The 11,769-nt window shown below is 41.7% G+C and overlaps 1 long non-coding RNA gene across 1 annotated transcript; it reads right to left on the bottom strand.

Annotated features, from left to right (window-relative positions):
- Positions 1-5,872: 5,872 nt before the first annotated feature.
- On the bottom strand, positions 5,873-7,286 carry LOC307056031. Its single transcript, XR_013810995.1, has 3 exons — positions 6,940-7,286; positions 6,763-6,849; positions 5,873-6,059 (listed from the first exon to the last, which is right to left on the bottom strand). It is a non-coding gene; the product is annotated as an uncharacterized lncRNA (long non-coding RNA).
- Positions 7,287-11,769: the final 4,483 nt, after the last annotated feature.

The following is an 11,769-nucleotide window of genomic DNA, read 5'->3' as shown; positions in this document are numbered from 1 at the left end:
GTTTATATATGGAATATTTTATTTGCCACTGCCTTTATAATCAAAGATCAGAAAATTCATAAATAAGTTTCTTTTCTTTTTTATATTAGAATTATAGCTTATATGTCATTATAAAAACTTTCAGGTATTTTAGAATATTCATTGCCTCCAACAAAACTAGAATTTGTACTGAACTCTTAATATTTTTTTGTGATTTATTTTTTTTCGGATCCTTATTGGACAAAAACAAAAATATTACAAGTCCTCTGTGTTGCCTGCTCACTTCCAAAGAGGCCTGTGGATAAAAGTGTTGAAAGAGGACCATGAAATTTCATTTAATTTACTTCAATATTAAAGTCTATTATTTAGGGGCTTTGAATGAAAATACTTAAACTTATGACCATATGACTTTTCTTTGAAATCTCTTACCTATTAAAAAAATTAACCAATCAATAGAAAAAATGCAATTTAAAGATTCTGATCCTAGTCGCGGCACCAAAAAAAAAAAAAAAAAAAAGATTCTGAAAAGTACACAAGAAACTTCTCCACTCATTATTGTAGTTTTTAATAGTAGTTCTATTATTAAGTTAGAAAATATTGACTTACTAAGTATACTCACTCACAGTTAGGCAACAGAATCATTAGAACTGTATGACATTGTATGTCATACAATGTAAGTTTCTAAATCATGAAGAGAAGTGAGAAAAATATATTGTGAGGCTTACATATGTTTTAATAGTAATCATAGAAGAATTCATCATGAGAAAATATATAATACGAGGACACTGAAGAAGACCTGCAGGATGTTTTATCTTGGCTTAATAATTAACACCACTTTTAGAGAAAATGGTGTTAAATCCAGCATGTAATAATAGTTCAATAACAGATTTTATTCTTCTACTATTTTTGTATTGATGACCCATCATTCTGATTATGGATATTCACTGATATCTGTGAGAGAATCTAGACTTTAAATGATTAGATTACAAAAATAAATTGGTGAGAATTGAGGCAGTTTAACACGGAATCAGAAAAGGCTCTTTGCTCTTCTTGGGGGTGAGTTGGGATCACAGAAGCTGCAGAGAATGATGAAGTAGAAGGGAAGTTAAATACAGATTGAGTAAGGTAATGATAATTTATTTCACCAGAAAAGGTAAAATTAAATGATCTAACTTTGAAAAGAATCAGGAAGACCCCTTCTGAGATAGCAAAGAAAGGTTTTGAAAACATACATATTGGGATGAAGGGAAGGAAAGTTGGGAGTTGCACACAGTGGTCTTTATTATAGCTTTATGCACACATATCAGAGACATAATTACCTATAAGACCCAACTCCTGAAATTCTCTAACAAATGGATGGAAAAAATTCCTATTGAGGATAAAACAGTTGTGGAAATTAAGGGAAAAGCCATATTATCATAAAGTTAAAATGTAACTTTAATGCCATCTAATAAATATAAGTATAAACATTATTTCCCTTCCAGTTGAAACTAAATGCAAAAGGTTCCCCTAAATGTAATCTTTTTTAGTAAATCCATATTTGCCTATTTCCTTTTTTAAGTTAAAATTAACAGAGGAAGTACTAAAAGTATTTAAGATGTCTGAATAAAAAAATCCATATTTCTTTTAACTCTGAACTCAAATCCACCAGGTGGCAGTAGTTTTTACATACAAGCACAGTTCATGAAAACTTTAACATTTGTAAAATTCATAAAATTATAACATGTTAGAGGTGGCTGGTTTTGATTCCAGCCTCAGCCTTTTTCAAGTAATGCACACACACACATAAATACATTCTTCTAGCAAGTACTTGTGCTTGCCAATACAGGTCAGTACTATTTCATACCCTACTTCATTTATGCATTCTCACTTAAGTAGGGTATAAATAAATAATTGTTAGAATGTGGGGGAATTATTTAATATTTAATATTGTGTTTCCCATTTTATTGAATGAATTTTTATTTGCTTGGATACAAACTTAAAAAGGTTTTTTGAAATTGCCAATATTCAAACATTTTGACCTACAAAAATGGATATTTCATATAGCCAACCTAATATTTTTCTCTATTCCTTGCTGCCAACCATGCTTTACTGAAACTCCCTTCCCTACTTTATCGTGTCTCTTATTGGTCAAAGTGTGGTCCTAGAATCAGCAGCAGCCCCAGGGAACTTGTTAGAAATGCAATCTCTGGCCCCATCCCAGACTAGCTGAATTGGAATTTTTGTGTTAATGAGATCATTTGATTAAGCTGCACTAGTTAGCAAGTCCCCTAAAGACATCTTGAACATATTCTTTAACTCTTCTCTCACACTTTTGGTTATGAAAAGTCTGTCTGGTTTAAAACTCCAGTCTCAGGTCCCAAGCAGGTGTTCTCTGGCTGAACTTGTGACTCAGGAACTCTGAAGATGGAAGGTGGAGTTTGTTTTTAGCCAATTACTTCCCTCTCTATTCAAGTTCCATTCTCTGTGGTTTGGGGACTGGGAAGGAGATTAAGGAAGAAAGGGATAAGTTTCTCCTAACTGGGTAAATACAATCCACATTGCATCAAAATGTTCACTTTTTAATGGGCACATTGAGTTCTAGAAACTCAGAGGCAGCCTCTCCACTGCATGGTTCCTTGATATGGGCGATCAGTTCTTTCTGCAGCTCTTTCTCTTTTGATCTCTCTCAGTTCCCACTCCCAGAAGTATACCAGCCTCTTGCTGCTAGAATTTCTTTTCCCCTTGGGTGTCAAGGTGTTTCAAACCCGGTCGGCACTTTCTCCGCAGCATTGATGGACCCTGCAGAAATTTACATATCCCTGCCATGCCAGATTGTAGGAGTTATATTATTCCAGCCCACTTCCTGGCTAGCTGTTTCTCTCCAAGTCTCTATCTTCCTGTTCATGTAGTTGGATGCAGAGCATATCAACAACCTGCAAGAGGTGAGATGCCAGTCTCTTCTTACAGTCACTGCAGTTTCTCTAGCTGATTCTGTTGGAGCCTTGTTCACTTAGAGTGTGGTGGGGAATAAATGGGAAATGAAAAGCCACAGTGCTCTCCAGGAACCTCGTAAGACGTGGCTCCAATGATTCTCTCGTCCCCCTCTTCTCATGTGTTCTGCTTATAGGCCTGAAAGTGGGAGTGGGAGGTTTTGACCATGTTAGGTCCAGTTTTGTCCAGCTTGTAGTCTTGGCTGAAGGAGTAAGTATCTGGGTCCAAATGTAAGCAGCTGTTTAGAGGGTGAGTGCTTCATGTTCTGTGTTGCCTATTTTGGACCTCATTCAGCAGCCTCTCATACAGGTGTTAGCTGTGTCTATTATAGTGTTATATATTCTTGTGGGTCCTCAAATACTCAATTACTAACACAGTACTAGTGTTTTACTAACCGTTTTCAGTTTACCTCTCCTTTGTACTTTAATACACATTGCTAAGTTTACCTCCTGACAAGACTATAATCTGCCTACAATCATAATTTGGAATATAAGAATGATCCTAAAAATCTTCTAGCATGTTTTAACTTTCATCTCATTCATTCATTCATTCAGTCATTCATTTAACTCAAGCATTGAAATGGATGCTGCATGTACAGTGGTGAGGAAAACACATGGTTCTTGCCTCCTGGAATTTACCATGTAGTGGTGACAGGGGGAAGCTAGTTAATAGATAAGAAAACAAATATCAAATAAAGCACAGTAATAGAGAATAACTGTGCGTACTATGTGCAGGGGGCAGGTGAGAGGTAGGAGGAAGACCTCTTAAATAGGGTAGTTAGATCTTTGAGACACGAAGATTGAGGAGGAACCAGCCAGGATAAAAGGTAGGAGGGTGGTCCAGGCAAGAGCACAGCGTGTACCAAAGTCTGAGAATACAGAGAGATTAGCAAGGAACTGGAAGTGTTACAGGAAAAGAAGAAAATGGTAGGACATGAGGTTGGAGAGGTAGCAGGGGCTAGATCAAAGAGGTTATTATGGCCACAATTAGGAATTTGGATATAATGGGAAACAATAAGGATTTTAAGTAGGAACATGTGATTTTATTTATATTTTTAAAAGAATATTCTTGCTGCTCTGTGGAGAACAGATTGAAGGGAGCATCTAAGATATTTGAGATAGTCAAGAGGAGACATCAGATAGACAATTGGATATGTGTTTGGAACCCAAAGGAGAGGTGTAGGCTGGAGCTGCAAATCTATGAGTTGTTTCAACCATTCCTAGGGTTTCAACCACAAATCATAAAAATCTAAAACCACCCATCCTTATCACCTAACCTTTCTGCAGTAGTTTGTAATTTACACTTAATCATCACAATTCTGAGATGCTTTTCTTCTCACTTTACAGATAAATACCCTGATGCTCAGAGAAATTACTTAACTTGCTCAGTGTCTCTTAGTATTAGTCAGGATTTAAGCCTAGACTTTTGATTACAAAGTCTATAATACCACCTCATATTATTGACTTCCCTCTATTTTAAAGGATCTAGAAAGGATAAGAGTAATTGATTAAACCATGAAGGATTCTTAAAAAAAAAACAAACCCTAACAGTATATTCCCTATTATGCATATCAAACTTCCCATGTTCCAATTCACCTTAAAGTACAGTGGTAAAACTAGGAATGTCAAGGAAAGGATGGATGAGAGAGGTATTATGAAAGAACAGAAAGGACATAAGGACACAGGGAACTAGGGGAAGAAATTGAGCAAGAGATGTAAGACCTACACAAAAAGGAACATCATTAATAATAGCCAATATGGGATTTCTTATGTACCAGGTAGTACAATGCACACACACACACACACAAACACACACACACACTCTCTATATTCTATATCTTCTCTCAATTATCCTATGAGACAGGATTATTATCCTTCATTTACAGATGAGGAAAGTGAAGAACAGATAAATAACTTACTCAGAGTCATGCAGATATTAAGTAGTGGGGCTGGAATAAATCCTGGCCTTTAATTCCCAATTCTGTACTCTTAGCCACTAAGCTATATTGCCTCCATCAAGACATCACCTGTGGAGATCAGTTGGGAAGGGAGTTGGAAATGCTCAGTTTAAATTATAGCAAGGTGGACAAGAAGAAATGAACAATATTTGAATTACATAAATTGTGTTTAAGGAGAGGATTTAGGCTGGGGGACAATTTAGGGTCTATGAAACTATGAGGCAGGATTTTTCTTTTAGGGAAAAGTGGAGTCTGGCAGTTGGAAATGTGATTAAAAATATCTGATAGTTTTCGTCTTTGAGAGAATATGGGCAGAAGGATAAGTTGTGAACTGAGCCATGGGAAATGTCTGAGTGGTGGCAGAGGAGTGAGCAGAAAAACGGGATTATCAACAGGTCTTGGTAAATGATTAAATACATAAAGTAAGAGAGGAAGGAGTCAAAGATGAACATGATATATTCCTAGGGAGTAAGAGGACAATGGAACCATTAAAAAGGGCAAAGGTATTTTTTTTTTTTTTTTTTTGCGGTACGCGGGCCTCTCACTGTTGGGCCCTCTTCTGTTGTGGCCTCTTCTGCTGCGGAGCACAGGCTCCGGACGCGCAGGCCCAGTGGCCATGGCTCACGGGCCCGGCCGCTCCGCGGCATGTGGGATCCTCCCGGACTGGGGCACGAACCCGTGTCCCCTGCATCGGCAGGCGGACTCTCAACCACTGCGCCACCAGGGAAGCCTGCAAAGGTATTTTTGAAGATATGTGGTTCTAGACGATGCAGAATATGAGATCACTTTCTCTAGAATAAAATCCAAACATCCACATCCTAGGAAAAGCATTCAAACCCTCTTGTCTAGTTGAAACCTTCCTTATCAGTATTATTAATCTTGCCTCATCTCTTGCTACCAGTATGTTAGGACTCATGATCGCAAGTGATAGAAAACTCCTCATTGGTTTAAGCAATAAATACATGAAAGAATTTATTGAGTAACTTAGCTGAAATTTCCATAATTATCTAGTCCGCAATGGATTCAGGGCATCAAACATGTCTCCAGGCCAAATCTCCATTTTTGAATCTTTCTTCCATGTTGCCTTCTTTCTCAGAATCTGTGAGTGGGAAGATGGCTTCAGGCTTCCATTTTTCCAGACTTAAATCCACTGGAAAAGAGAGATCACCCTTCTTAGTAAGTCTAAACTAAGGCAGAGGATTAACTCAAATGTTTTCCTCTGGAGTCCTGCCCCAACCATATGGTCTGAGAGTGAAGAAAGGATAGTTCTCCAAAGGAAATGATCAGAATAGGGAAAGACTGCTAAGCAGGAAAAAAAATGTCTACTAAAATCCTGTCATATGATGACTCCATCATGCTTTCCCACTGTCGACAGAAAAATCCTCAGGTGAATGATCAGGGATCTGAATAAGTTCCTCAATTCTGATGTTCCTTTTATCTTGAGTACACTGCAAGAATTTGAAATGTTTACTGAGATGAATGTTACCTTGAAGGGAGGATTTTATAGTCACAACAGTTGTTTATTTTTTGAAACAAGAAAATAGCTTCTATTTCAAACCCCAAGGACATTCATTAAAATATGAAAACTATTAGGAATTAGGAAAGTAAAAGATCTCTTTTCCAATAATTTTCAACTACTGAAATGTGCTTTCCCTTGTGGACCAAGTGTGTCTTAACCATCGAGGGAAGTAATTGCCCCCTAAGATAAGGGGGAGATTCACACGTTTTTCCAACATGGGAAGCAGTGCAAATTAGGGTCCTGGTTTATCCCCACTGCTTCATCTCCTATCTTCCTTTATACTGTCACCTGGCCTTTAGGGCCAGGTAAAAACTCCAAAGGAGCACGTCCATACCTTCTTTGGCTTCCCTCCTCCAGCCAAGGATTCACGTCCGGTCTCCCCAGGCCCAGCCTCCAATCAGAAGCGACTAAAGCAGTGCACCTGAAGGAGAGGGGAAGGGAAGAGTCTGGAGATGCAGTCACCTTCACAAATCCCCTCTTCCAGTCCAAGGAGACAAAACGCAAGTGATACCATTGGAAGGGGAAAAAAGTCTTTCGCCCGCCAACACCCGAAAGTTTTTTCCTGGCGTTGGCAAAATGATTTGCTTTTCAAGAGAGAGAGGGTCCGCTTTTTGGCCTCTGGATCCCTTTCTCTCCTCCTCGCTCCTCGAATCCAGGGTGAAAACCAAAGCCGCCCTGACCCAAAGTTAACACTCCCGGGTTCGGCCGCACCCTCAGCCGACCAGGCCCCGCCTCCCCTGCTTTCCAGTAACCGGTGCGGGGAAGGAGCGCCAGGGAGATCTCGGTTTTCCTGCACTGCCGGCGGCGGCCGCGGATCGCGCAAACGCGCGGCCCAAGGGAGCGGGAGTCTCCTCCGGCGCCCGGGAATCCCTCCGCAGCTCACGGCTGCCTAACGAGGCAAGTCGCATGCGCACCGAGACGCGCCGGGGAAAGGGAGAGTGAGGGGAGGGGCGAACGCAGAGCACCAGCCTTCGGAGCCCGCGGGGGTCACTGATGACGCATGCGCCGAGAAGGAGTGCAATCACAGCCTCGGCTTGCGGCGACCGGCTTAAAAAAGGAAACACCCGAGACCGAGAGGGCGAACGAAAGCTGGCTGCCGACGCGTGCGCGCTCCCGGTAAGTGGCGCCCCACCGGGTGGGCCTGGGGCGTGACGTCCGCCGGTAGGCTTGCCTGGATGGCGCATGCGTGCTACCGGTGCTGGTGGAGGAGGGGAAGGAAAGGGAGGGGGAGGAGGAGCGGGAGGCAGTCGCGGGGAATTGTTTGGGGGTGGGTGGGGGGCGCCGCTCAGCCCAGGTACTGCCTGAGCTGGGAGCCACGGCGTCTTCCGGGCGCAGCCGGGTTAGCTGTTCCGAGTCACCGCAGCTAGGCTCCAGGGTGGGGGAGGGAAGAAGCCGGAGCTGCCGCAAGCCACACGGTGAGGGCGCGGGGAAGGGGAGGGAGCGGGGGGCGGTGTGTACGGGGCCGGGGGGCGGCGGCCAGGGGAGGGGCGGGCGGGTGCTGAAGCCCAAGTTTTGCCTGTCGCCCTAATGTGCCTTTTCTCGGGAGTTGGGACGGAGGCCCGCCCCGGTTGAGGGGCCCTCCGGAAAAGCTGGGGTTACCTGCGGGGCAGGGGCGGGATTGGGGTGCACGGCGGGGCCGGGTGGCTGGAGCGCGCTCTTGGGCTGGGGCCGATTCGAGCGGCAGAGCGGCCGGGAAAGCCGGAGACCGGGTGCGGAGAGGGCTTTCGCTGGGGACCCGTTAGGCCTTGTGACCCACTTTATTCCTGTCACAACTCGGGCACGTTTGGAGCGGAGCCCAATGGGGCGCCAGGACGGCCAGCTCCTCCGGGGAACCCCCGCCCTGCCGGCCCTCGGCCCTCGCGCCGCGGTCCGCAGTCCATGCAGCGGCCACCGCCGCCCGTGGGCTGGTTCCGTTAGTGGTCGCGGTCTGGGCCTCGGTCCCCGGGGAGCGCGCGGCTCCGCGCGTCCGACTCGAGCGACTGCGCGGGTTCGAGGGTTCCCCGCGCGGCGCCGCTCCTTCCTTCCGTCCACCCGCTCCCGCCTGCTCCCTGTCACCGCGGCAGCTGGCTCTTCTAGCTGCCTTTCCGCCGGCGAAGCCGTATAGCTCGTCCTGGAGCTCTGGCCCCAGGAGTGTAGTTTGCAACGCGTAGCGCCGCAGAGCTTATATTCTTGAGTGCGTTTTCGCCGGTGTAGAAGTCGTCCTGTTAGTAATAGTGAGCAGAATCCTGAAAGGTAAAAGCCTTGGCCTCTGACCTGGCAAATGAAAGATCGAATCAGGTGGCGGTTTCTTGCTATCAGAATGCCACGCTCTACGACTTTAAGCCTTCCTAACCTTAAAAAGAAAGAAAGAAAGAAAGAAACCCCAATGTCTTCTTTTACAGTGAAGGAAAAGCCCAAGAAGTAGAGAAACTTTTACAGTAATTGTTGATTTGGCTATTATGCTGATCCCCCGAATCAAAAAAAGGTAATTTCACTTAAGTCTGCGTTCTAATTTGTAGCTTCATTTTAAGTGATAAGAGGAGAAAATTGTGCGGCGTTTTCCCTCTACCCCGTTGAAAAGGTTCTAAAAAGGATAAAATTTAGGTAATGAGGTGCTTTCTCTGTTTAAAAATCTTTGGGGGGGGGGAACTAACTCAGGTGTTAAGTAGTTGACTGAACAGAATGTCATTAAAGGTTAGCCTGAAGAAGATAGATGGAAGTTGTGGTAGAACTAGTCATGCTCAGCTGTGAAAAGAAGAATGAGGAAGCTTTCTGTGTAATGACATGGAAAGATCTCCAAAATATGTTATAAAGCGAAAAAAAGCAAGATGTAGGACAGTGTGAATAATGTGCTACTTTGTGTGTTAAGGGGGCACCCGTGGAATAAGAATACAGATTTGTGTTTGTTTTTCTAAGTACAAAGAAAATCTGGAGGGATAGTGGAAAACTAACAATGATGGGGCAGAGGGAGAAAGTAGCCTGATGAGGGGATAGTGGGAAATGACATGCACACTGTATGTCCTTATATTTTAAAATATCTGTGACTATATTATGGGTTTATAAACTAGGTTAAACAAACTTCTCCTCTCCAAAATAATTTGCTATGTGGTTTTTTTCTGTTGCTTGTCTTTCCTTCCTAATTTACGGTAATTTTGGCTATTTTCAATATAGTTTCTTTTAAATTTTTTAGAAAATGAACTAAAATTGAAAGAAACTTTAGGATAAGTTTGGCTATCTATACTTCAGTTTTTAAGAGGCTGAGCTCACCAGTTTAACTCTTAAAGATGTTTAGTCTTATTTTGCTTTGCTAAAATGTATGACGTTCTTTACATTTGGCATTATGGCTGCATTATGCTGTTTTCAGAGCATAGTTTGTCCTCCCTTCCTTTCTTCCCCAGGAATCGTAGTTGTATAAAATTTTACTTTTACTTATTTTAACTCCAAAGTTGTCATGACAAATAGTTGGAGAATATGAATACTCCATTAAAATGATAAAAGAATTGATTGTCCAGGTAGTTTGCTTTTCAGATTGGGAAATGGTTTTCTCAAGGCAATCAGACATGAACCTCAGTGACATGTAAATTTATATTTGTATATATGTATATAGTACTACTTATGGAAAATTAGACCGATAAGTCAATGATCTGTTGGTGCAAAACACTAAAAACTTCTTACAACTTATGGATTGTTATAAGCAGTATGTAATTTTGGGAGGTGGGTACTCAAAATTCCTCTGGTGGCTAATGTTGTATAATGAAAAGTAGTGAATGTTGAGTGACAGTTGCTATGGGCATTTTTGTTATGTTACCAACATTCCTTTTTATTTTGTAGGATAGGATAATTGTGTTATTTCTGTTTGATCTGTAGGTCTCTAGTAGCCAAACTTTTGCAAATAAATGGCATTTATTTTTCGGTTGAATTCCATGTGGGTCTATTCAGTCTTTTTGAAAAAACAGAATCGCATTTCAAAATTTTACTTAAAATTTTGTTTTTAACATTATAGAAGTAAATCAATGTTCATGAAGAATTAAAACAATACAATGTATATATAATAAGAGAAAACGCCCTTTGCACACTTCCACTTTATGTCATATCTCTCCCCAGAGATAACTGCTGCTAAACACTGTTACATAACCTTCCAGTTCTTTTTTCTGTGCATTTACAAACATAGACTTTTCAATCTTGAAAATAGAATTATATTGATTGATCGTCTACTTTGCCACTTTGCCTCTACTGTGGGCTGTTACTAACCCACAGGACAGGGAAATGACCTGGAGTATGTGAGAAAGTTTAACGTGTAGTGTACACCTTAGGACATTCTCATCTTTTCACTTGTGAGGGGCTGGTTGGTTTGGGGTACATTTACAGAGTTTGTACTGAGGTCTTAACTGGTGTGAGCTTTGTGTGATGTAGATTGAATTCACCTGTAAGACATGGATTCCATGGCTTTTATAGGACTCTTTAGGGTCCACATTCTAGCGTTTTCTTTGGGTTTTGACCTGGTCAGTAGCTCACAGGTTAAACTTTGATTTTATTCTCCTGTACTTGCAGACCACTAGAAAGCCCCTTAGATTACATCAGCCTCTCCTGGTCCTCTGAAGTGAACCTAGGCAGGCTTTGTCCTTAACTAAGAGACATTGATTGACTTGGATGGAATCCAGCCTTGGATGGAATCCAGCCTTTGAAGCGGAAAGGGGAGAAGAGGCATTTTGGTCCGGTTTGTGCTTTACTGACAGCAGACAAGTTGCGTGCATACTTCCACTCAGAGAGAACATTGCCCTTATAATAGTTCCAGAGGTGGTGGTTTTTTTGGTTTTGTTTTGTTTTTTTAAACCAAGCTGCAAATAATTACCAAGACTTAATTCTTTTTAGGTGATAGAAAGTTGAGTATTAGTCAAGATACTTTACTAAGCTATGTGAGATACATAGAAAGATGCAGTATAATTGACCCTGCCCTCAGAGGGTTTGAAATCTAGTATGGTTAAAAGAGCATGTATGTAATGATTATAACACAAGATGGGAAATGATAGATTCCAGAAGAAAAACATACATGAGGTTTGTAAGGGTAAGACTGTTTCTAGCTTTTTATTTTTGTGGGCATGGAGCTTGGAGGGAGAGTAGATATCTCAACGTTTTTAATAGTTAAGAAAGGATAGAAAAAACTTATAAAGCTCAAATCTTAAGTCTTAAGGGGTAAGGTAAGGAAGTAAGGAGTTAAATTGCATCCTCATAGCAGGCACTTATGAACACTAATTGATAGTTTATTTTTGTTTGTTTGCTTTTTACTCTCTCCCACTGGAAAGAACCATTTGATGTTTTATTTGATCATTATAATACAGCCTCTCTTAGATTTCAGGATTTT

The sequence above is a fragment of the Hyperoodon ampullatus genome (genome assembly GCF_949752795.1).
Source record: "Hyperoodon ampullatus genome assembly, chromosome: 1".
In the NCBI taxonomy this organism is placed as follows: Eukaryota; Metazoa; Chordata; class Mammalia; order Artiodactyla; family Ziphiidae; genus Hyperoodon; species Hyperoodon ampullatus.
The sequence above is the reverse complement of the archived record's forward strand: the minus strand, read 5'-3'. Positions and strand labels throughout refer to the sequence as shown.